The sequence below is a fragment of the Atractosteus spatula genome, chromosome 4 (assembly GCF_055471065.1).
Source record: "Atractosteus spatula isolate fAtrSpa1 chromosome 4, fAtrSpa1.hap1, whole genome shotgun sequence".
In the NCBI taxonomy this organism is placed as follows: Eukaryota; Metazoa; Chordata; class Actinopteri; order Semionotiformes; family Lepisosteidae; genus Atractosteus; species Atractosteus spatula.
In genome coordinates this window covers 53,845,312-53,870,267 of record NC_142709.1, presented here as the reverse complement: position 1 = coordinate 53,870,267, position 24,956 = coordinate 53,845,312, and positions in this window count along the sequence as shown.

Here is a 24,956-nt window from a genome sequence, read left to right as displayed (position 1 = left end):
AGGAATCTTTGTAGAAATGGCATTGTACTCCTGGATTAGGGTGCCAGTGTCCTATTTTGTGGCACTGCTGTTGGTGAAGGTAATCATTTTCTCTGAAAAGAGGATGGTGTTTGTCTCCATCGGTGTAATAATGGAAGCAACTACTTAACTGCATACCTGAAAACAGTGGTGTAACACGTGCCAGCCACCTTCCTTGTAGACAAAAGCACTTATCCATTGTTAATACTGTACTTCATCAAAGTGGTGTGATGTGAACTCAGCTAAAGGAAATTGTAGATCTCTGTCAGTGCAATGCAATTGGACATGAAATAAGTCAACAATAATAACAATGATAAAGAGATAAAGTAAACATAAACTGTTGTTTACATAATAATAATAATTGCTTACACTTATACAGCGCTTTTCTGGACACTCCACTCAAAGCGCTTTACAGGTAATGGGAACTCCTCTCCACCACCACCAATGTGCAGCCCCACCTGGATGATGCGACGGCAGCCATAGTGCGCCAGAATGCTCACCACACATCAGCTCTCAGTGGGGAGGAGAACAGAGTGATGAAGCCATTTCATAGATGGAGATTATTAGGAGGCCATGATTGGTAAGGGCCAATGGGAAATTTGGCCAGGACACCGGGGTTATACCCCTACTCTTTTCGAGAAACGCCCTGGGATTTTTAATGACCACAGAGAGTCAGGACCTCAATTTTACATCTCATCCAAAGGACGGAGCGGAGTTTGAGTTGTTTCCAACAGTAGTCACACACAAGCTAAGCAGTTATGAGTCTGATCAAAACCTGGATGGGAGATCTTCTGGCAAAACAAAGGTTGCTTCTGGAAGAGGTGTTAGTGAGACCAGTACGGGATGCTCACCCTGCGGTCTGTGTAGGTCCTAATGCACGAGTATAGTGAAGGGGGCACTGTACTGTCACAAAGCCGATATTCTTCGGAGTTCTGAGACGTAACTCTGAGTTCCTGATTCTCTGTGGTCATTGAAAATCCCAGGGAGAAGGGGTGTTACCCCAGTGTCCTGGCCAAATTTCCCCACCTGGGCTTTACCAATCATGGCCTCCTAATAATCCCCACCTATGACTTGGCTTCATTACTCTGTTCTCCTCCCCACCGACAGCTGATGTGTCTTGAGCGTACTGGCACGTTTTGGCTACAAATTGATGGTGGCAGACGGGTGTTCCCCCTATTCTGATAATTTAGAACTGTGCCATGGCTGTTCAATAAAATTTCATAACGCTTAACACAAAAAGAAATTTATTTATTTTTGAGTGAATTTATGGTAATTATAAGTGATAATGTTTCTTTTAATACTGAGAGTACTAGGAGAAAAGGTTATTATAAACATTTTTTTAACTTAGTTTCATATCTAGACATTCCTCATTTAAGCACAGGACTGTGGCAATGACCACAAGAGGGAGTGTATCACACGCTTGGTTAGTCATGCATTAGCATAGTGAAAGGCAGTCCTGGTCCTGGAGGGCGTGCAGTCTGCAGGTTTTCTTCAGAGCACAAGCACCCGAAAAAAATAAACATTTTTGCCCCATTAAATGCCAATAATGTCTTATGAAATAAGTTGGAATAAAAACCTGCAGACAAACTGGTCCTCAAGCTCTATGATTTCCATACTATCTGCATGGAGTTTGTATGTTCTCCCTGTGTTCATGTGGGTTTCCTTCAGGTGCTCCAGTTTCCTTCGAAGTCCAAAGACACACTGGTATGCTTTTAAGAAAACTGACCCTGGTATGTGTGTGTGTTTGCTCTGCTGAGATAGGCTCCAGCTCCCCTGCATAAATCAAATGGGTAGATAATGGATGGATAGACATCAGGAACACAGATATGGTAACTGCAACAAATCAGCTGTGCAGGAGTCAAGAACGATGGCTAACAGCGATTAAAGAGCAATTACACTGTCAAGAGGGGGTTGGCTTGATTTGGCCCGGCTCTATACAGCCTGCTTTGCAAAAGCGCCAAGCTAACACATTGGTCTTGCCAGATGTCTGTGAATACAGTAGTTATGAGCGCTGCATCAATCCTTCCTTCGACGTCGACTGTGCGGTGAGCACTGCGAGTCTCTGACACACAGCAGGTGGCAGAACACTGACCTGTACTGGCTTAAGGTTAAAACTGGTATACTTTGACTGACAACGAGCCATTCCATGTTCTTATATAAAGAAACAGATTTGTGGGGATTCTAATTTATAGTCACAAAACTGTTAGAGGGTGGCACTGTGGTGCAGTGGTCAGCATTGCTGCCTCACACAGAGAACCTGGGTTCAATTCCGGCCTGAGGTGATATCTATGTGGCCCTGGCATTTCTGTGTCTGTGTCTGTGAGAGCCCTGCAATCGACTGGTGTCCAGTTTAGGGTGTATCCCACCTTGTGCCCAGTGCTACCTGGGATAAACTCCGGCTCGCCCACGACTCTGTATTGGATAAGGGGTTACTGAAAGTGATGTGATATGAACCCTGTTATGCAATGTTATAACAAAACAATATAATAACATTGATCATTGATACTGCTCACTGACTATATTAATAAAACTAATGGCATCTGAGATAAAGATATTCCAAATTATCAACAGGACTTTACGGCCAGCAACTTTTATAGATAGCAACTGTATGTCTGATGTTCTCCTCCTTCCCTTTCCTTTATAGTTTCACTGAAGGATACTGAGATAAAGGAGCTAAATGCAAGCAGGAAGCAGCAGACACAAATGTACACCCTGTGTGCCAAAAGGAGGCCCTGCCCATGCTAGGCTCTGCTTTAGCTTTTACAGTTTGTATATTAGCAGGTGCAGCAGGAATGCCTTGTTCTTCCTATCTGTCATCACCAGGTGCAGGTGGATAAAGGAAAGAATCAAAGTTCATGTTTGCACATAGCTGCACTATCTGTTTTTAAGGAAGAATTAGAGCCTGACATTATGACTGACAACACGCTTCTCTGATTGTAAAAGATAAGCCAATAATAAAAAAGAAGATGAACTTCAGTTTATGGAATTCTTCTCTCTCACATGCTTGGAGACACTTAAGAGATGTTGATCATTGCATTTCAACAACATTTATGGCAGGTGTAATTGAAGAAAGTGTGATTGTAGTGGTAGCACCTCACCCTACTGCCTTGGAGTGAGTGATGGGTTATCATTTCGGAAGAATAAAACAACAAAGTAAGGAGGGCTGAAGTATAAAATTTGCACTTCTACACAAAGAGGAGGAATCAATACTTCTTTGCGCCATTTCTGTATTCACTTCCTAGAAATCTCCAGTCTAATGAAATTAATTAATATACCTTTATTAAAGTGTCCCACATTCGCACAAAAACAGAATTTACATCTGACCTCAAGTTCCTAAACACTTTGCTTTTACAAAGTGGCTTTGGTGTTTCTCTGAAGGTATTAGTGTGGGGAGTAAATAATTACATAGGTGTGAAGAGAATAAAAAATTTCAAGTGCATAATATGTGAATCATTCCAAGGGCATAATATGTGAATGACTATGTGGAATTTCTTTACTAATTCCTGATTTCTGCAAGGATTAGCATTAAAACAATTTAATCCTGCCAAACGGGACTTCTGGCTTCTGAGGTGCCTATCTGCCTACGCTACCATTTGAAATAATATAATAGTCTACAAGCATAAATAGCAATTATAATGGACATTATTATTCATACAAAAAATACTTTAATTCGATATCCTCACACCCTTCAAATTATCAAATACTTCCTTTGCTCATAAGATCTCACAAACATCCCTTATGTTTAATGTTTTTTTTTAACAGTTTAGGACAAAAGAGAAGCTGACATCAGTAATAACTTAACATAAAGATACTTTAAAGTGGAAAAATGAATGCTTCTCATTCCTTTACACTGCAGCTTGAGATAAGAAAAACATCTAAAAAATGTATCTTCATAGCTTGACTGTAGCTTTTTTTGGTCATCTGTTCCTAAATAATGGACAAAACTGAAAGATAAATCCCCTTCCACACACACTTCTTTGTGTAACTGGATAGCTGCATAATGCCAATACTTAGGATCTTGACAAAATGGACAACTGTCCGGATCAAGCAGTTCAGCATCATGGGACTCTGAAGGCTAATATTTCCAAGCCAGTAATTCCTGACTAGACATTTAAAATTCATCCATATAAAAGAAAGTAAACAGCAAACAATGAACCCACTACAGAACGCAATTCTTACTGTGATTGAACTTCATCCAAAATGAAGCATAACTGATATCCATCAAGGACACAGCCTTCTATTTCCATTCAATCATTCTAACTGCCATTATATATTTTCTAAGGATTATGGGGACATACCTGTTGTTAAAGCATTGCTTGAAAATCATTGCTTTCAATATCACAGTGGTGCTTTGTGTTTAATTGAGGTGCAGAGCAGAAATCTGAAAAGGCGCCTCTTCTTCCCGTTGGAAGTAAAGAATGAGAAAACTATCCATAAAACCTGTTCTAATTGTAAAACAACTGTGTCATTTAAATACAATTTGTCTCTCTTTCAAACCTTTGTATATTTTAACCCTCACAATGTTTCTGATTCTGGCTTGTTATATTAGTTTAAATTATTCTAAAGATACACTGTAAATATGTGGGCCCTAGTGTGAGAGTGTGTGTGTGTGTGATGGACTGGGGTCCCATCCAGGGTGTACCCCGCCTAGTGCCCCGTGTTTCCCATAGGTTCTGGGCCTCCGTGACCCTGAACTGGATAAGCGGTTATTGAAAGTGATAATGATGTGATAAAGATATATAGACATATGTATGTATATAAATATGTACATGTATACAGTATGTACAGTATGGGTAAACTCTAGAATTATCAACAAAGAAACTCTCCCATGAAAATAATTTCACTGAATGCTGATTGAAGCCGGGGATTTCACTGAAATAATGTGGATTCTGCACCAGATACTCTATTTCTCCTTACAGTTCAGAGGATCAGAGCAGAAATTATATCAATGATGTAGCTGTGTGTTCTGAATGCAGCTACTGTATAGCACCTGCTGAAAGGCTCCTGTAGCATTCATGATATTCCAATTTAAACCTGTCTGTAAACTTCACAAATGCAGCTCCTAACTTTACCACTGATTCTAATCTAGACCCTAGCTGTACAGAAACCGTGAGTATTAACATCCCTCGTCAGAATTTTTAAGTTGAAAGTAATCCACAAGGCTGTGCAACTTCTTCTTTCTTTTTGACTAACGAGTCAAATTGTTCACGACCTAACAGTTTGGAAGGATATCTCTCGGCATTAATCACAAAGTGTCTGTTTTTATTTTAGTAGTAATTTTTAAATATTTCACTTTCACACCACTTTATTTATTGAATTAATATGTATTTACCTTTGGTCCTTAATTCTTAGTTTGTTAAAATTACTCCGAATCGTGATTTGCCTCACAATGGTCCCTATATTTGAACAGGTGTTTTAACTTGATCAATTAGCAAGGATTTTGTCTTTCATTTTGTGTTTTTTTTAACTTGTGACGGGGGAAGGGGTTGATATCTCAGACTGGTGTAAAACAGCAACAGATGGCAAACTTTGTGATAGCGGACGTGGTACAGTATATATTTGCCAGCGGTAAGTTACACTTTCTTTACAAAGTTTGAGAACACTTGAAAGAAAAAAAGCACTTCATATCTCTCGGGTAAGTTTGCCTTTTTTAAGGGTAAATGTCCAGCTATAAATTAATTAAGATTCCTTTAAACGTTTTATAAGAAAGCCAAAAATCTAGGCTAACGAAGTACAATTGCTGACCCATTCACTATATGTTAAAACTCTAATAGATTTTCATCTATTATAAATAAATAATTTGCATTTTTCAACTTTGTAGGCGTTAGTGTCTTACTACCAATACGAAATCCTCTTTTATTACTGATTGTGAAATTTCGACCATCAAGCGACTACAGTCGGAAACCTGAAGTAATCTTTTACTTCAGCGGTATGTGACGTGTTCTCGATTTTATTCTGAGAAGGTTCGAAGTACTGTACATTGTGAATCGTGCACTATTGTCTGTGTGTGTTTGTGTATGTCATTTTTATGTCCGCATATTTGTATCGAGCACTGAGAATATCTTTTGTAGTATTTTGTAATGTATTCGATTTACCTGTTAAAATATCAGTGGGTGTTCGAGCTAATTCATAATGCTTGGATTTCAAATACGGCAAATTCTCGTTGACATTTGAGAGAATGCGATCTTTCAACCCTAGACAAATTCAGTTAAATTGAAATAATGGTTGGTACGAAGATTTAAAACGTTGGCCTATTACCGTTAATAGGCAAAGCGTAAACAAGGTTTTGCTTCACAGATTAACAGTTGACTTCAGGAGGTACACTGTGCTGGACAGCGCCGAACATACCTCGCAAAACACAGTTGTAGCGACAATTCAAGAAAGAATTTAAAGTCCAACAAAACTGCAGCGATACGACATTTTACAGTTTCTACAGTATTTGTTCAACACACAAACTGATCTCCTATGCCAAGGCCTCTAACTCATACTCTGTCATGTGATGAAATTCTCAAACTCAGATTTTCTTATCTCTAATCATTACAATGTCATCACTATCCAGAGAACATTCAAATAAATTTCTTTGATAAAGATTATTTTGATCACAAATCGAAAATGAAACGCTTATCAGCTGAAAAGTGTTCAAGCAATCGAAAGTGTTTACTGTATTGTTCAATATGGATTACAGGGAAAATGTTCTCTGCAGCCAATCACTTTTTAAATGGTTAAAATTTTTATAACACTTTGACTTCGAATGACTAGATACGCTTTCTACACCGCGGACTTTCTTTCACTGACTTCGAGGTAAAATACCATTTCTAAAAAAGTTTTTTTTGGGGGGGATTTGTATGCACGTAGGGTGTTTATTTCTTATTTACTGGAGTTGGAAGCTGCGTCAGTTTGTGAGCTGAAACCCAGCAATCAGAATTTTGTTCCACACTGAAAAGCAGCAACTACAAGACCAAAAATGTTATTTTTTTACTTCTACAGTACCTGTGGTACGGACTCTTCGTATTACTCACTTACACTATAATCTTTAAATGTATCAAATTAAGTTAGAAGCGAAACTGAGTAGTTTTTCGCTTTTTGCCTAAACACTACAAATGGATGCAATGGAACAAGTAATAGGTTTATTCCATGCTGAAAAGAGAAGAAAGAAAACACAACGTTTCGGCTGTGGAGCCTTACCGAAACGTAATGTATTGCCTGACAATGCAAAAGCTTATAAATTATCCACCTTTAACCATTTTAACCAGTACAGGGGTCGCGGGAGGACCCGGAGCCTGTCCCGACAAGCAACGGGCGCAATGCAGGGTACATCCTGGGCAAAACACCAGGCCATCGCGGGCACATACAGGCACAAACACGCACACAGTCAGACCACCGTCAAGTTTCTTAATAACCACTGCACTTAGCAGTATGTGTTTCGACTCCGAGAGAACATTTAAATTTCACGCAGATAGCGCCTCAGGGTCTGAATTGTACCAAGGGACCAGCGCAGCGAGGGAGCAATGCTATCCACTGTGCCACCTGCTTACAAATTAAACAATTTAAAATCTAATTGAAAAATGTGATATAGTTAAAGAACACCATAGGTCTTACGTAAAGCATTTAAAGTTTTATCCAAAAAATGCTTTGGTGTATAAAACGCCTCACGTCTTTAGACTCAAATGCTTTAAAATAAAACATTCATAGTAACCCCGTGTTACACGAGTTATTTTTTTAGATAAACATACAAGTTCATGAACTAGTTGCTGCTAAAATATTATGCGTTAAAAATTGTTACCCCTTGAAACACGTTTCATAACGTAGTGCAATGTGTTTTTCATGCCAGTAGGTGGCACATAATACGCGATGAATTGTCATTTAAATAAATGAATTGTTTGATTTAGAAATCTTATATTCTTATATTAATTTCTCATATTTTCTACTGCAAACATATGTATAGATATCTTACATTTTGCATATGTTTACGAAGTTTATTTTTTTGTGTTGCATGGTCCGAATCTGGTTTACATTTATTCAGGGTTAAACAACATTACTTTTATGACATCTCAACCTCTTTTAGGGTATCTATGATTGATATGATAATCTTCTGTATTTACAGCCTCCAAACCATGTTGTCTACTTCCTTTTTTATTCATTAACCATCTCTAAATGAACTTGTACAACATGCATCATATCCTTTTGGTATAAAGATGGGAACTTTGACCTGCCATAGATGTATGTTTTAATAAATATTAAAGTTTCAAACATTCCAGTTTGAATTAGTTTTCAACACTGCTTAGTGGGAATATGGAACATTGGAATGTTTCTAATTGTCAACACATAGCAGAAACACTTGACTAATTGCACTCGGGCACTGGATCAAAGCTTCAACACCTGTGTAGTTATGACATTTACTCTTCAAAGGCAGCAACTGAGACCCCTTTTTGGATATTTCATCGATCCAGTTTAACAACCTAAAGCACATTGGTGAACTCATACTTGTTTCTTGTGACAGCATCAACATTTTAACACTGTAAAAAAAACACAACAATTTTGTGAGTTTCATGTGTGTTTTCCTGCAGTCTCTTGACAGTTATTCTTTGCCCTGAAGCTCAAGTCCTAGTTGGTTATTTTACATTTTAGAAAATTGGATTTTGCTTCTTCATGTCCTCAGACTGATAGGCCCAAGCTGCAACATAACTCCTACTTACAGGAGGTTCAAACGCATGATCCTGTCAAATCAGGACTAAGTGATGCAAAGTCCCACCAGAATATAAAACATGAAATATTTTTTTTCAACATATGTTGAATTCATTGCATGCATTTTAACAGAGCTCTTTGGGTTACCTAAATTGTGATTTATTTTGTTCTATGTATTTTAAAAAAATGTAAATTACACTGGTAATTGTCCTTTTGTTGTTATCTAATTGCTTTTAATTAGCAGGATTATTTATGCACCTGAAGGGGTTCTTTGTATATTATTCTTTTTCGCCCAGCTGTAATGTCTTTAATTGTGCACTACATTGTGCTTTCAGGAGGCAAATTGCTGTAGAGGAAGGAGAGAATGTGTAAAGGTCTGGGATAAAAGGCAGATTAAGGTAAGGAAACCTGTTAAAAAAAAGAGTACAGAGCACTGCAATAATGTGGGCGTAAACTTCAGACATTTACTATTCTTTGCACCCACAGCCATGTCTGAGACAGATGCCCAAATGCAACAAGCACAGGGTAAATTAAGATAGATCACATATTTGCCCCAGCAGAGAAGGCCACAGTAACCCCGACCTTGCCTCGATGTTCCCAGAACCCTTGGAGTGTGAATTCCGAGCAGTTCTTTCCTGAGCTGGGGAGGAGTCCAGCTGGTGTGTGCCTCACATGCTTGATGAGAACGCCTTGTGCAAGGTCAGGCACACGTCTTCTGTTCCTGCCGCCCGCAGTGCCTTTCAAATGTTCACTGACCGAGCCGTTACAATGCTTTAAAAAAAAGCACATACACCTCTAGACAAATAAAAGATAAAGGGCACTATTTGATAAGCCTCAGGTGTACCAAACACTGCCCTGAGTATTTCATTAATATTGGCTCTGCTTTGGCACTAACTTTCAAGAAAGTGTGCAGGACTGTAGGAATGGTAGAGTTCAAGTTGAGGAGAACTGTACAAGTGAAAATAGGTCATTATCCATCCATTTTTCGAAAGCTTCTTATTCCTGAGGAGAGCCACTGTGGCACAGAGCCTAACCCACAGAGGATTGGGATAGACTACACCCTGTACAGGACACCAGCAAACAAGGACAATTTAGAGATTCACCTTAGATTAAGATTCACCAAATTTTTTAAATTTGGGAGTGTAATGGAACCTGGAGAAACCCACCCAAACACTGGGAGAAAATACACCTAAGATTCAAACTCGGGACCATGCCCCTGTACCACCTAAAACAGCTCATTTTTCTGTTGCTAACCTTTCCTTGCACATACTGTATTCATAATTGATTCAATCAAATGTCTCCCATGCAGTGAAATGTAGGGTGAAAACCAGTTTGTAGTGTAGAACAGAACTACATTTCCTTCTCTAGCAATTCACAAGAACGAAGAACTTCTAATGATTCTTTGGCAAACCAGTTTGGCTATGAGCCCTTCAATTAGCAAACATGATGTTCCAAACTAAAAATAATCAATGAAAATGTATACTGGAATTCCAATAAGGAAACATATATGCCTAATATATAGTATACTGTACATTTTCAATGTCCTTTAATACTTCAGGTCTTTTAATTTAATTTTTTGGATGATGGTGGGTTTTACTGTATATTTTAGGTTGTTTTTATTGTATAATTTCTGTAAAATGCTTTGAGAATGCTCTGTATTGAAAGGTGGTAAATAAGAATATATTGACTGATGATTTACACTGATTTGATACTTCAGAAAAGCACAAAAGCATATTCGAAGACTGTCACCTTACAGTATGTATTACATTGGTTAATTCATTAGAACATCTTTAACTATCACTTACTAGATTAGGTTCAATAACCATGAATGACATTAATTATGCTTAATAAATCACTAATGTATGCAACTACTGTATATATGGAACCAGTGTTTGTTTCTACGTACCATTTTGAAAACAGATCTAAAATAGAGCACTCTGTTGTACTTTGCATTTGGCAATGCTAAAAGAAGATGGGGAAACTGCAATCATTTAATTGTGAATTGCACTGTGTACATTTTAATTTTAAATTTATTTTTAAAGAATCATTAAAGACCACAATGATATGATCAACTTTCATCCCACCAATAAAAATTCTTGGATTGTTGTAGCTACCAGGATCTAATCTTGATTAATTATTGACCAGAGTGCCTATTTTATACCCAATATGTTTCTTGCATTCTTGAGGCATTAAATACTCTTTGGATAGATTATTTACTTAAAAACGTGCATATCATAAGGCCTTCAGACACAACTGCAATATAATGTTTTAATTTGAAAACCACAAGTTACATAAGAAGGCATTATCAACGCTATGCTAACAAGAAAACGCCCTAAGTACATTTATGTGATGTACACAAGCTAGTAAAGCACTCTCCCAATAATTTAGAAGGACAGTCTAGAAATGTGAAATTTTATAGGATTTTTTTCCCTATAATTGTTTCATTGGGAACCTCTGATCATCGATTTCTCAGATTGTTTAATGTTGATCTAGTGAGACTGTGGCTCAGCCTTCCCCCAATCTCTTGAGAGGGCAAATGATAACAGTGTAATGGAAGGAAGGTCCTCAAATATGAAAGAGATCCTTCCTCTAGTGTTTTCAGAAGAGCAGTGGGGACTGTGGACGGTGGGGCCGAAGGTTTTTTTCAAATTTTTTTTTATAGGAGGACACTGCCACTGTTTGAGAAAGTAAGGTAAGGAAAGGTAAGTTAACACTCTAATCTTTGTCTTCCTTCATTGTTTTCTCCCCTGGATGACCTGATGAGAGGATCATAGGGCTCAACCAGCACTGACATCCGTTTGGACTTTGAGCTCATTGAGTTCAATGAGTTCACACATTTTTAACTTTAGCATTGTAAATTTGTGGAAGCACATTTTCAGCAATTTTTCAAACAAATCATCATGGTTTTTTGTATTATCTCTATATTAGGTAGGTTAGTAAATTATTTAAATACAGGTGGAAAGCATAATATAATGTAAAAAAGAAAATAAAACTGTTAAGACTTCCATCTTGGACAGGTTTGCCTTTTTAAATTATGTCTGTTTAACGTCTGAAGGCTTATCTTCATTTTCCTAAAGTGATTTATAGGTGTTATTGAATATTTTCATCACAACTACAGTAAAGTAAAGTTAATTCTACAGTAAAGTTCTTTAATTCTAAACAGTTTAATGAGTGGGCGAATGTGCCGGACAGTGAACTGTTTTATAATTGTCAGGTTTGGGAAGCACATTCAAACTGTACTCCAGGACACTACTTCTCACTTCCCTGAATATTACCATGCTTTGTAGAAGAGTGAAAGTATGGTAGGTGAAACTTGTCATCTTTTTCATTTAGAGTCCACCTTCACTTGTTGCCCAACATATTTTAGACTCCCAACATATTAAATTTCTGTAACTGGACCACTTGCCTCGTGCATTGTGTTAACCCTATGTATCCCTTCAGAAAGAGAAGAACACCAGCGGCTCTCCGTCCCGTCTTGCACGACTTGAGGCTTGACCACAAATCTGACCTTTCTCTGCTCACTCCACCGAGCCTGCCCTTCTCTCTTTGCTTGGCTTGTGCTGCCTCCCTCTCCTGCGTCTGTTTAATTTTCCTCTCTTATACACTCCGATCCTCTCCCACTTATATTGTCCACAGATCAGCAAAATCAGCCCCTTCCAACTACTCTACAAGTGTCTGTCCAGACTGCTGAGGTGTCCAGCCCTGGTCCAGGAGGACCACTGTGTCTGTGAGATTTCAGTCCTACTTGGAATGAATGAAGGACTCACTTGTCACCTTCATCAAGAAACTGAGAACTTATCTCTTCAAGATATACCTAACTTCAGAGGCTCATGACTATCCAATACTATGGGTTACTGACTATGGCCTTATGTTATTGCTTCTTGTCTTTCAAGGAGCTCTGAAACTCTTTAGCATTGTGCAAGAATGTAGCACTTCATTCATGCTGCTCTCACTGTTTTTTTTATGGTTTTATTGTTCTTTTATGCTACTGTTGTCCACACCCTTTGCAGCATGCCAGGATCGCATGCAGCATCACACACATAAGCTGTGACTTGCTAACAGCATCCGCCAAATTAATAAATGCAAACTCTTAATGAGCTAAACCAGCTGATTACAGTCTGAACTGGACCTCTTTGACTGCTTCTCAAAGCATTTCAGGTGCTGCTGCTTGCAAACCTGCAGACACACTGGCCCTCCAGGACTAGGAATGGACAGCTGGTGTCTGTCCCAACCCTTCCCAGCTCTTCCTGAACTCCTCAGCTCATCTTTTCTCTGGGCTCCCCTTTCCTCCAGCAGCTCCTCTCTTCTAACTCGAAAGCCACACTCTTCTCTCCCCCAACACCCTCTCTTGCCCTCTTTGCTCCTCCTTTTCTGCCTGTTTTCATTCTCCCACTTTGCAGAGAGAAAGGATTCACTCGCCGCCCTCTCTCCTCGGTGATGGAGAGTTATCTACTGCAATAAGGATGGCTGCTGATACAGTACCACTTGCCAGAGCGCAGTGGGGAGAACAGTTTTTGGCTTGAGTGGTTGGGCTTTATTGCAACAGTAGATAGTGTGAATCTCACCAACTGATGGTAAATCACATCTTATAATCCCCTTTGCCATTGCCACAACCCTTTGCAGTGTGTCTTTAGTGTTTCTATTTTTTCCTTGTATAACTGATCTTGATATAAAACTTCAGAATCACTGTAAGTCACCCTGGGCAAGGATCAAGGGTTTTAAGTAAAAATAGAAGCCCAGTTGAAAAGACCACCTGGTTAATAAACATAATGACAATTTCAAGTACACGGAGCTACCATCTGTTGAAACTGAAGATCACAGAACCCAATGGAATTGAAAGCTTTCTCAGTTCTTTATGTGATTATGTAAAACACAGACATTACTAAGAGAGCTGTATGGTATTTTCTTTGCTGGAATTTTTACGTTTCTACTGCAGTTATCCACTTTGGTAGTTACTCATAAAACAGATTGAAAATTAGAGGCACATCCTAAATGATCTTCACGACATTCACTCTTGACACAAAATGGCACAATAAAAAAACATTAAACATTAAACACTGTGGAATTCAGCGTTAAAACTAAAATGAATACAATTGTCTAAGGAAACCTCATTTTATGTTTGTTTTGGTCAACTTATGACCCCCCAGTTTGTGTCTGACATGCTGCTAAGGGTTAGAGATTGAACAGAAGTATATTATACATTATGTATTGGTAGAATCCAATTAAGTTTCTAGATAATGAGTATTGTTAATTAGAAAAAGACACATTGCCTCTGGATAAAATTTAACTCCCGTCTGTCAAGGCTCTGTAGTTTCAAAAGAGTTACCCCACACTTTTTCTTCTATTTTCTAATGCCAGTCAGATGCTTAAATAGAAAAAATAATTAAATCTGAAACAACAGCTCATTAAATTATATTAAAATATAATTTAAAAAAGTTAAATAATAATAGATGACCAAATAAGTTATTCTTCCGATTCATTTTTTTCCTGAGACATCAGAACAATCAGAAACAGAAGAATCTTATGACAGCAGGAAAGAGTTGATTTGAACATTGGTACAGTTCATTGGCATCCTCTTTCTATACCCAAATATTCACTGATTTAATAACTGCAGTAAATATTTTTTGTTCTGTGCTTTGGGTCAGTGATATACCCTTTACATTTATCAAAGTTCTAATTAATTTACAAAAGTAAAATAAGATATAAGGACTAGTAGAGATGGCTACTATTCCTAAGAACATTTACAGAGATAATGATAGAAGGATTGATAAGCTCATTAAAAGTAGAAAACATGTCTTTGACAAATAATTAACATACTATATTTATTACATTAATTGGGGAATTAAGCTTGTTTCAGACCAATAGTCCTAATGTTTAGGACTGTCATTATGTAACACCTGTTTAGGATAAAATGCTTATTCACACATTGAGTTTATAACATTAGAAAATGTAGATTTGTCTATACCATATATAATAATGCAGCTCTGAGCGTTCTGAATTAAGAAAGAACAGGAGAAAAAAGATAAAATACCAAATATATAGTCACTTAGTCGATCTTGCACATGTGATTACTGTAAGCTGCTAATCGATCAGAGTGGACCTGATCAGTCTGCTGCATCATGTTTTTAACCATGTGATCAAGGATTCTGCTATTGTCAGTTAAAACTTCAAGTTCACAATCTTATGCATTGATTAGTTTGCTTTCAGCCTTTTTTTTAGCATTACTTTTAACATCTGCATGGAGTCTGAATGTCATGTGCAATTGTTTTCAACAAAGCAGGTACAGCCAAATTAAATTTCTCAACTTGGACTGATTTACAGGTTAATCCCAATTTGTTTGACTGAATCTGCCACTTCTGCACACATGAGCAACTTTGATGGGCTCATTTAAAATGAATATGTAGCTTCACGGGAGGAAGCCACGTGGGGGACCAGAGTTAATGCTATACTGACTTCAACTGCTTTCACTTAATCAATTGCCTAAGACTGACATCTGGTACATGCAGTGCTGGTTACCAGCTACGCTCCTCAGAACAATACTGATCGAGCCAAAGAAAGGCCCTGCTCTTAAAAGTTGCTTCCTTCAAATCAGACATATTTGTGGTTAGAGTTATTTAAATAACACCAAAGCTGGCTTGCATTAAAAGGGCAAAATAAAATTACAGACAGACCCACTGGATAAATATAGAACTTGCATTAAAATACATAATGGCCTAGACTTGTAAAGTACATAACCTGAACTCGTTTTATAAAGCCTCTTTTTATCTACACTCAAGATCGCAAATATTTCACGAACTCTTACAGAAAGGATGAATTGCTGACGCATTAGGCTGTATCTAAGCAAGAGCAAGGCCGCCGCCTCAGACGTCTACACAAAAAGGCCTTAACTGTGACCGTTTCCTCCCTGATTGTTTTTACAGCGTCTTGCATAAGTATTCACACCCTTGTAGGTTCAGACCATTGCGTGTCTTGTTTTTAAAGCAGAAAAATGTGAAAGAAAAATGTTTCACATTTTATTGTTTTTAAAAGCTGTAGGCATGGCACATAAAAGCAGCAGTTAACATTTGCTATTTGCAAAACCCACTCTATGCGTTCAAAGCAAATATAAAAAGAAGGAAGTAAATTAAATTATATGACAGAAAACTTAAAATCCATGAATACAATAGTATGCAAACCCTTTGTGTGGCAAACCTTAATTTAGGTGCACAAAATTACCATAATGATTGAGACAATTAGTTTAATATCCTCTGTCTGTGTGCAATAACAGTGTTCTTATGATTTCAGAATAAAAACTTCTGCCTCTGCGAGGTCATATGGTCATGCAATGAATTTCAAGCAAAAACGTATCCATGAAGACTGTTCATGGTGCATCGTAACATGTAGATACTTCCTAGATTAGGCTGTCCCTCCAAACTCAGCAGTCAGGTAAGGAGGAAACTGGCGAGGAACGCATCTGTGAGGCCAATGATATCTGCCAAAATGCTGCAGAATTCTGTGATGTGGAAAAAGTCAACAATATCCCAGTCACTTCACAAACCCTGCCTATATGGCAGAGTGGAAAATCCTTCTTATAACTCACGGGGAATGTGCAACAAAGCACCTGAGGGATCCTGAAAGATGTGACAAAAAGTATAGTCAGAGATGAAATGGGAACTTTTTGGTCTAAATGCCAAAATTTACATTTGGCACAGACTCAATAGAGCATATCTCGCGGTAAACAATATCCCTACAGTCAAGCATGATGGTGGCAGCATCATACTATACGTCCCCTCAGCAATAACTGGAAAGTTTGTTAAGATAGAAGCAACATTAAACAGAGAAAAGGCAAACACTAAAGGACAACATGGTTCCGTCTATTAAAGACCTTTCAGCAGAACAATGATCCATAGCACAAGGCCAAAGTTACACAGCAGTGGCGTAAGAAGAAAAGCCAAAGTCCTAACTTCAATCCTACTGAGAATCTGTTGAAGAATCTGAAACCTGCTGTACTTAAGCAATCCCATGAGAGAGCTTAAGCAAACTTGCTAAGAAGAGTGGGCAACATTTGTACCAGGCCAGTGTGCAGAGTCAGTAGAGGACTAAAAGACTTGTGGCTATAGTTGCTGCCAAAGGTTCTTCCACCAAATACTGAGTTTATAGGTCTGAATAATTGTGCAATCAACATGATTTTTTTTTCTTTTTAGTTTTTGTTGACATTAACTGTAACTTAACTTCAGTCTACAGTTTGAGCATTCAGTTTTAGAATATAATATTAATTCTAAAAAATGTCTAAGCATCCTTCTGTAATATTACAAACTGGATCTGAAATCATTTGCAAGACACTGTATATTCAGACCTTTAGGGTGGCTGTCTATTCTTTTTCTTTTTTGACACGTTTGTATAATATTTGTCTTATGACCAAACATTTTTAACATGTACAAGGAGAAACATGTTTGGATTTACTGTAGGTCCAAGCCAAAGAAATATATGATACAGTATTTAAAATAAAACTCCAGATTTTTAACCAAGCCTAATTTAAGGCAGCTGTTTTACATTATCACAACCGTTCTGCTATTTTGAGGCAATATTTATTTTGTTGATGCTGTCATTCAAAGCAACTAACATTTTGTGCATTTACACACCTGGGCTGAGTGAAGTATTTTTATGCAAGGCTAAAAACAGCAGAGCTGCACGCAGGACACAAAACCACAACCCTCCTCTAACAGATCCTTAACCACTGCTCCACACTTTGGTCAATAAAGCTGCAAGACCTTTTCACTACTGCTTATGATTATACTCTTTATGCTACCGCACCTACCTCTTACTATTTGAAATGAATGATAATTATTAAACTTGGTTAATGGGCACCAATAGTAAGCCCTCAGGGCCAGTCTAGAAAACCCAAACACACCAAGCCTGCATGTGGTAGGAAACCAAAATGCCCAGAGAAAACGCACACAAATATGAGCAGAACATGAAACCTCCATACAGACAGATGTCTAGGGCCAGAATTGAACCCAGTACCCTGGAACTGTGAGGGAGCAGTTTAAACCACCACCAAATATTTTAAGATAATACAAGGTAAAGAAGAAGCACAATAAAAAACTATGCTCTCATTTCTAGTGTTGAGTGTGACTCTAAGTAATGCGAAATCAGTTCTTTCAGTGTCAAACAAAATCAGTTCAAGGTCTTCACTTAACAATTGAAAAAATGTTGTCTTTCCTGATACTCAATGCGCTGTGAGTGGCATAACTCTTTCCCTGAAGAGTACTACCCAATTTATCCTTTAATTGTGAACAGTGAGTCATTACACTCATTAAAACCAAAATACATACACTACACTATAATTATAAATGTTTGCAGTCATAATCCATAGAGTGGACTTTTAAGCTTCTTTAAAGTTGTCTAAAGGGAGGGGAGGAACACAGGATTGATTTGCTTTCATGGTTTCAACAATTACGAAGTGATCAAAGCGGCTTGTTGTCAGCAGTAAAATTTGTTTAAAGAAGTTAATATTTACAATGAAAATCCATGGAAGAGGTAATTAGACTGTTGACATTGCACAGCACAGTTTTTGGAAGCTCTTTTTAAATCACATTTGTAAAACATGTGTAGGCTTTAAAGACTCGTCATGAGAAGATTTCTTCTCCAGTAAAGAAAGACGGTTAAAATACATACAGTATGACCCCTACGTGCAGCTTCACCGTGGACGTCTACTAGTCCTGAGAAATAAATCCACAGTTGCCTTGATCGGCGAAGCACATCCATTTCTGATTAATGCTGACTCCCATACAGAGGAGGACCACGGAGTCAACACAGGCCAAATTCTGTGTGATGGGTCTGTTCCTTTTAAAATAAGATGATTTATTTAAGAGTACATCAGTTCAGCACTGTAGATTCATCATGGTAAATGATGACACTCTCCCTTGTGTCACCCTGGGGAATCCTGTTATTAAGATTTACCTGTGGCTCACAAACATATCCGCTAAACGGGTGGTTCAATCAGAAAAATCAAGGACTTTGATGGAAAAATTAAATGAATCTAATACATGAATGATGTTATCGCACACTCTTTGCAACATTACTGATGCAGAAGCATGGCTGATTTTGTTAAGCAGTGGGATAAATAATCACTTTTGAGCAGGAGGCTTTCAGGTGTCTCAGACAGTAAAGTGCTGTTTGAACTCTACGGCAACTCATTGCAGGCTTTAACTTGGTTCATGTCACTAGGCTCTCCTGGATGAACTGGAGATGTGGTCCTCCAATGAGTGCCAGTTCTCCCGGGAAAAACTGTGGAGCCTCCAGCAAGCCAAAACATTGAATGTATGCGTTGTCTGAGTATCCCTGCCCTTCTTCATTCTCTTCGAGCTGTACGGGAGCTGTTGTAAAGAAATACAGGGTAGAAATAAAATGAAAAATACATTTAAAAAATAAGGAAATCTATGTAATGATTGATGAAAAATGCCCTAATGCAGCTTAAATGTACACTTGGCACTTTATACATTTTATCCGTGCTGCTCTGCTTTGTGGGTGATGCCATGGGATTAACTATGGAATGGAATCATGCCAGTTTATATTCAGTTTTTTAATGCAGAAATCTTTTTGATAATACAACCACTCTTCATTTGCAATACAAATCATATGGAAGGTTTTAAACCGAAGACCTCCCGTATTCACAGTTTGCATTCATGTATTTTCTTTCAAAGGTTTGGAGCCTTTTCAAGGCTTCCAAAAACTATTCATTATCATTTTGTACTATAATATTGCAATATGCTATTTAGCAGGTGCCCAGGAAGATTGTTGAAGTTAAGCGTCCATACAACGTTGGACTACAAGCAGTCTGAATGTTCAGAATACAATAATACAACTGACTAATGACAGTCGTGTGGCTATAGTAATTTATACAGAAGCATTTATACAGAAGCACCATTGTATGATACTGCTGTTGAATTTCCCCCAGGATGATAATTTGGATAGTTTTTGAACAATAGTAGTTTACTCTGTGCTTTGATCAGTTTCTGTGCTGCTACAGGCACAATTTGTGGTACAGGCCGTGCATCAGCAAGAGAACAAAAGGGCAAACAGGAACAGTCAACCCTTTAATATTGCCATTTGGATGATACATATTATGCTTGGAATTAACTGGCCAAAGAGCTTTTGTATACTATTGATGTTTTACCAAACAGGCCTATTGTGGGTATAAAAACTCACTGCAACTCAGTGAGACAAACTAATGATCAGACAGCTGTCCTGTTTTGTCATTAGAACTTATCTGGTACTGTAAGTTGGGAGTCATTAGAACTTACTTGGTAAGTTGAGAGTTAATTACATGGTTTTAGCATGGCATCCATTTGTGGAATGGAACATTGACAAGAGGATAAAATGATAGACAGGCAAGAATTTTACTTTTTGAGGTGCCCCTGTTTTATAATATCCTTATTACATTGGCATAAAATAATCCAAGTCTGGAGTTAGCCAAAGAGTTGCTAAATACGAGCAGTTAGTGGTATGAAAGAATGAAATGAAAATAATACTTGTATGATGTTATTTCACACTTTTTGCAACAATACAAAGTACAGTATTCCTGCTGCCTTGTGAGCTGCAAATCAGAAGCAAAATGCTGCGGAGATAAGGAGTTTATTTCACCAGTTGAATCAAGGCTGAATTTTCAGTAGACAGGGTTGATAATGCCCGAAGTCTATAGCCAGGACATAAGACTTTGACCTAAGACTCCAGTTAGGACCTTTCAATCTTTAATGACCACAAATAGGTAAGACCTCAGTTTAATGTCTCAACTGAAGGACAATCTTCCTTCCTTCAGTGTTATTCTACTACCATACCAGGGAGCTGGTTAGAAATTACTGGACCAGAGGGAGGCAACACCAACAAAAGCACTTGTAGTGGCAACCTAGCTTTCCTTAGTCTCCCATCCTACCACTATCCAAGTCCTTCCTTGTTAAGCTTCTAGGATCTGAGGAGATCAGGCTTCATGGACAGACCTGCTCCACATCACTGATAAATGTGTTCTATGATTATAATGTATATAATTCATTCTATTAAATATTATATATGTGCTAAATTAAAGCCCTTTTCTTCTAACATCTGCCACTTTCCTTTGCTTTAGAAAACAGAGATAAATAATTAACCTTTTTCTTCCTTGTCTTTTTCAAAGAACTTCATTGCAGAGGAACCACAACTGATTAGGCAGAAAAGGAATGTAAACACATTCTTTTGTTCCTTTCTAGAAACAGGTACAGGATGATCACATATTGGTTTAGTAATTATGAAATTCATTTCTATTTAGATTAAAAGAACACTAAAGGCAACGTCTTAAGAAGGCTGCGTGGGAGTGGTTTAAGGATGTCAGAAGCCTTGCCAGAAGAATGACAGATTCCTTTATTAACATCACACATGCCTTATAATTGATTTATATACTACTCATAATGAAGTACTCATTAATCACTGAAACTCTCACCAAAGAGACACCTGTTTTTGTTTTGCTGAGATAATTAATTGTATTCAGGTCTAATGTGTCATGATGCTTTTAACTGGCTCAATAAGCAAAAGCTCTTGCGTGGAGTGCAGTTCAAGCCCTGTAATACAAACACCATTGGGATGAAGCTAGACTAAGTCACTAGTCAGCTGTGACTAGGATGTCCCAAACACCAGTGCACTGTTGCCTGAGTGTCAGCATGGGCTGGAAGGGCTTGTGTTAGTCAGGACAGACCTTAATTCACTTAACTGAACCTTTACTTGAACCCAGTTTCCTAATTGGAATATGTTTAAGGTTTTCATTGACTAAAAAGTCAGAAAATCGAATTGTTAAAAGGAAACTTCTACTGTTTAAAATATTAATATTTGTATTATATACAACACATAACTGAGAGCGAATATGGAAAAAAAACCTGTAAGTGCTGGATGCCCTGTGCAGTGCAGTCTGATGTGAACCTGCAGTGTGGTCAGTGAGAGACGCATCCCCCCTCCAGTGGGAGTCAGATTTCCTGCAAGGCTCTATGGAGCTTAAGGCCTGACCAGCCAGCCTGTAGGATGGCTCTGGCACTTGGACTAGTCTTCATCCTCCCTGTGTGACACAGGGTTTGTATCACTAAGCCAAACTGAATGAATCAGCGGATTCAACAATTCTTCAACTTCTGCAAGGGTACTATAATAGAAGTGAGGTTCGAAAAAGGAACGCTTATACTGGCAGTCCCAAAGTGGCAGTCGTACTGAAAGTGCTGGGATTTCTAAGCTCTACATGAACCCACGGCTTCTGTGAAGTCCCTGGTGTCTGTTCACGTGCAGCTTCATCAATGAGGGACACACAGCTCCTCCTACAGGCACAACTGTGGTGCTGGTATCTTGTCAGACAGTGAATGGCTCTCAATGGGTGGAAAGGTTGGCTACTGCCCCGGTAGTAACCTGTGTTTTAATAAAAGCTGAGGATGGTCTTGATGGATGTCAAAAATCAGGAAAGCATATTCAGAAGATGTGTTGAAGACTTTTGTCATCATTTAAAAAATGCATGATGTTGCTCTAAGTCCAACAAATCAAATAATATGTAGTTAATGTTATTTCTACACCTTTCAGACAATGCACCTAGACACTGTAATTGTAAGCTTCTTAGAAATCACAGCTGATACACCTGTATTGTGAAGTTTTCCCTCTGTTGCTGTAAACCTTTTATACTGTTACTGTATACTGTATGTGTGTAACATACTGTATGGCTGTACCCCTCTGTTTTATCCTCATCAATGTGACCTATTAAGTATGACCTAGGATTTACAGGTTGGTTTAATTGATGTGGGAATTTAAAAAAAACATTAAATTTCCATATTTTGACCATGCTAAACCAGGATACCACTCTAAGATACCACATCAACAAAATGCAGGGATAGTAGTCTATTCCATTTTTCAGTTCTGTTTATGTTTACAATAAGACGACATGTTTCCTTCATTGTAAAACATAACATTGTTTTTATATATTAATGTTTGTACACAGCAACTTTAAGACGTTACATTATTAATCCCAAAATGGATAGGAACTTCAGAGTAATCAAAGCCTTTGTTTATAGCAAGTTGTAGCTTACTTACTTTGTAGACCATAAGTAGTGTAGTAAAAAAATGTTGGGGCTTTTTAAAATTCTTCTTGTATTGAGCAATTAGATTATTTCAAGTGTGAACATAATTTACCAATTTAAAAAGTATCCTTAAACACACAAAAAATGAAAAGATTTCTCATCTCACTAACTCTTTCCCCTAGGTTTCCTTCTGACAGCTAAATTAATGAGTCTCTGGTGGCTCATTATTAATTTTTATTAAGCACTATTTTGCTAATAATAAGATAACTTTGACTGATTTTTAAAGAGCCTTTTTAGCTCCACTATATGCAAAAGCCTGGGCTAGGAGTTTTATCCTTAAAGCTTTATTTCCCCATTTACTGTACTTCCAGAAATAGGAAGCAGATTTTGCCTGGAATAAGATCTTTGAAAATACCCAAGTCTTATGTTATCTGGAATGTCTTTCAGCCTTTTGGCTGTAGTTCAAGAGAGGAGGGAATAATGTCATACCTTCCAGCAAAACGTCTAAAGCACCGTTTTGGATTAGGTAGATTCCACATAACTTTTAACGTCAGCTTAAAGGTAAGTCTTAAGTAGTAAGTGTTTAAATAACTGACAAGTGTCTTTTAACCACGGGCTTGCCCTTATCAAGTGCTTGTGGTTTTCAACGTTTCAGATAATAATGACGATGTTACAATCCTTTCACTTTTCCTTGCAATGTGCTGTTACACTCTGACCACGGCAATAAATATTCCTCTCAAGCTACCCAGGCACTTTAATGTAATACTGCTCCACCTGTTGCTACTGTAAAAAGGTTATGAAAAACGCAAGAAAAACAGGCTGTAAAACAAACACATAAATTAAAAAGTGTGTGTGTGGGCGTGTTGGGGTCGGAACGAGCGGCTCAAGCTGTGAAAACAAGAAAGGTTTTATTCTGTGTCTTTAATTTGATCATCAAGGCATGCAGAAGGTTTAAGTTTAAGGTTTCTAGTGTTATTTAACAAGGCAAAAATTGAATTGTGTTGACAATATTATGACATTTTACGCGGTGTCATCTTAAACAGTTAAATATATATTTTACCAGGTGGGCAAAAGAGGACCGTGCTTCTGCGAACCTGCTCTTTGATAGTCATTCATAATGTTTCACCTTTGCAATCTGCTTGATGTATGCGGCAAATTTTACCTTGTTATTACATCCTGGTTTGGAGAGGGCTGGTCAAGGTGTTCCAACTACGGTTTCCTCTTGGGAAAGCACGCGGAGTAGAGACCACGGCCCACAACGTCTGGGAGTCAAAGACACAACCCATCTCTCGGATTTCAGGCTCGCCCTGCTGTATTTGCAATTGATGGAGATCAGGAGAAGGGGGGCAAAAATTACAAAACGATGTTAAAAAACAGGCGCTGCCATCAAATATTCAGTTAAAATGCCTGCTTGAGCGAATGGACTTTATACATTCACTACGGTTAAAACGTCAGAACCTCCAAAACATTCGTGCAAAATAGTTTATTGTGCCGCGATTGCTTTGTACAATTGCATCTTATTTGACTGGAATTCATTTGCATGCACTTATTGGTACTTTTTAAATGTACTGTAAGTGAATTTAGTGATCTAAGACAACAATTCCCTATCTCCAGAATGCTACACAAATGTCTAACAGCGGCCATATAATGCAATATATAACTTAAGAAAGTGCTTTCTCAACGTCGTTGTAGAAAATAATTAGCCAGCATCCTTTCTAGATGCTAGTAAAACGTCATTAACAACATATTAATGCAAAGAAGAATACCTCATACTTTTTTATAGCTCTATATGCAGCAATTATTCGATCATTCTCTATCTGAACAAATCTTTGACCCAAGGTTCATTCTGGAGTGTGCGACTTTATTTCCGCAAAACCCTCCGACCAATCAAATTCGAGTTTTGTGAACCTTGGGGCCACCCTTCCGCCAACACCTGTGCCCCCCATCTCCCCTAAACTGCGGTAACTTCGAAGGGAAATGTTCGAGGAAGCGTTACATCACGGAAACCTACAGTATTCTCCCCGTTTTTAAATATATAATCTAAAATCGTAGACGTGAGTAATGGTATCCTACATTTCTTGCGCTGTTAATGAGCAATTTAATGAAGCGTAATACATATTGCTAAACTATAATTACTCGAAATTAACATCTTGTTCTTAATACTCGCTCATCCAAGTAAAGTGGTAATTAATTTTT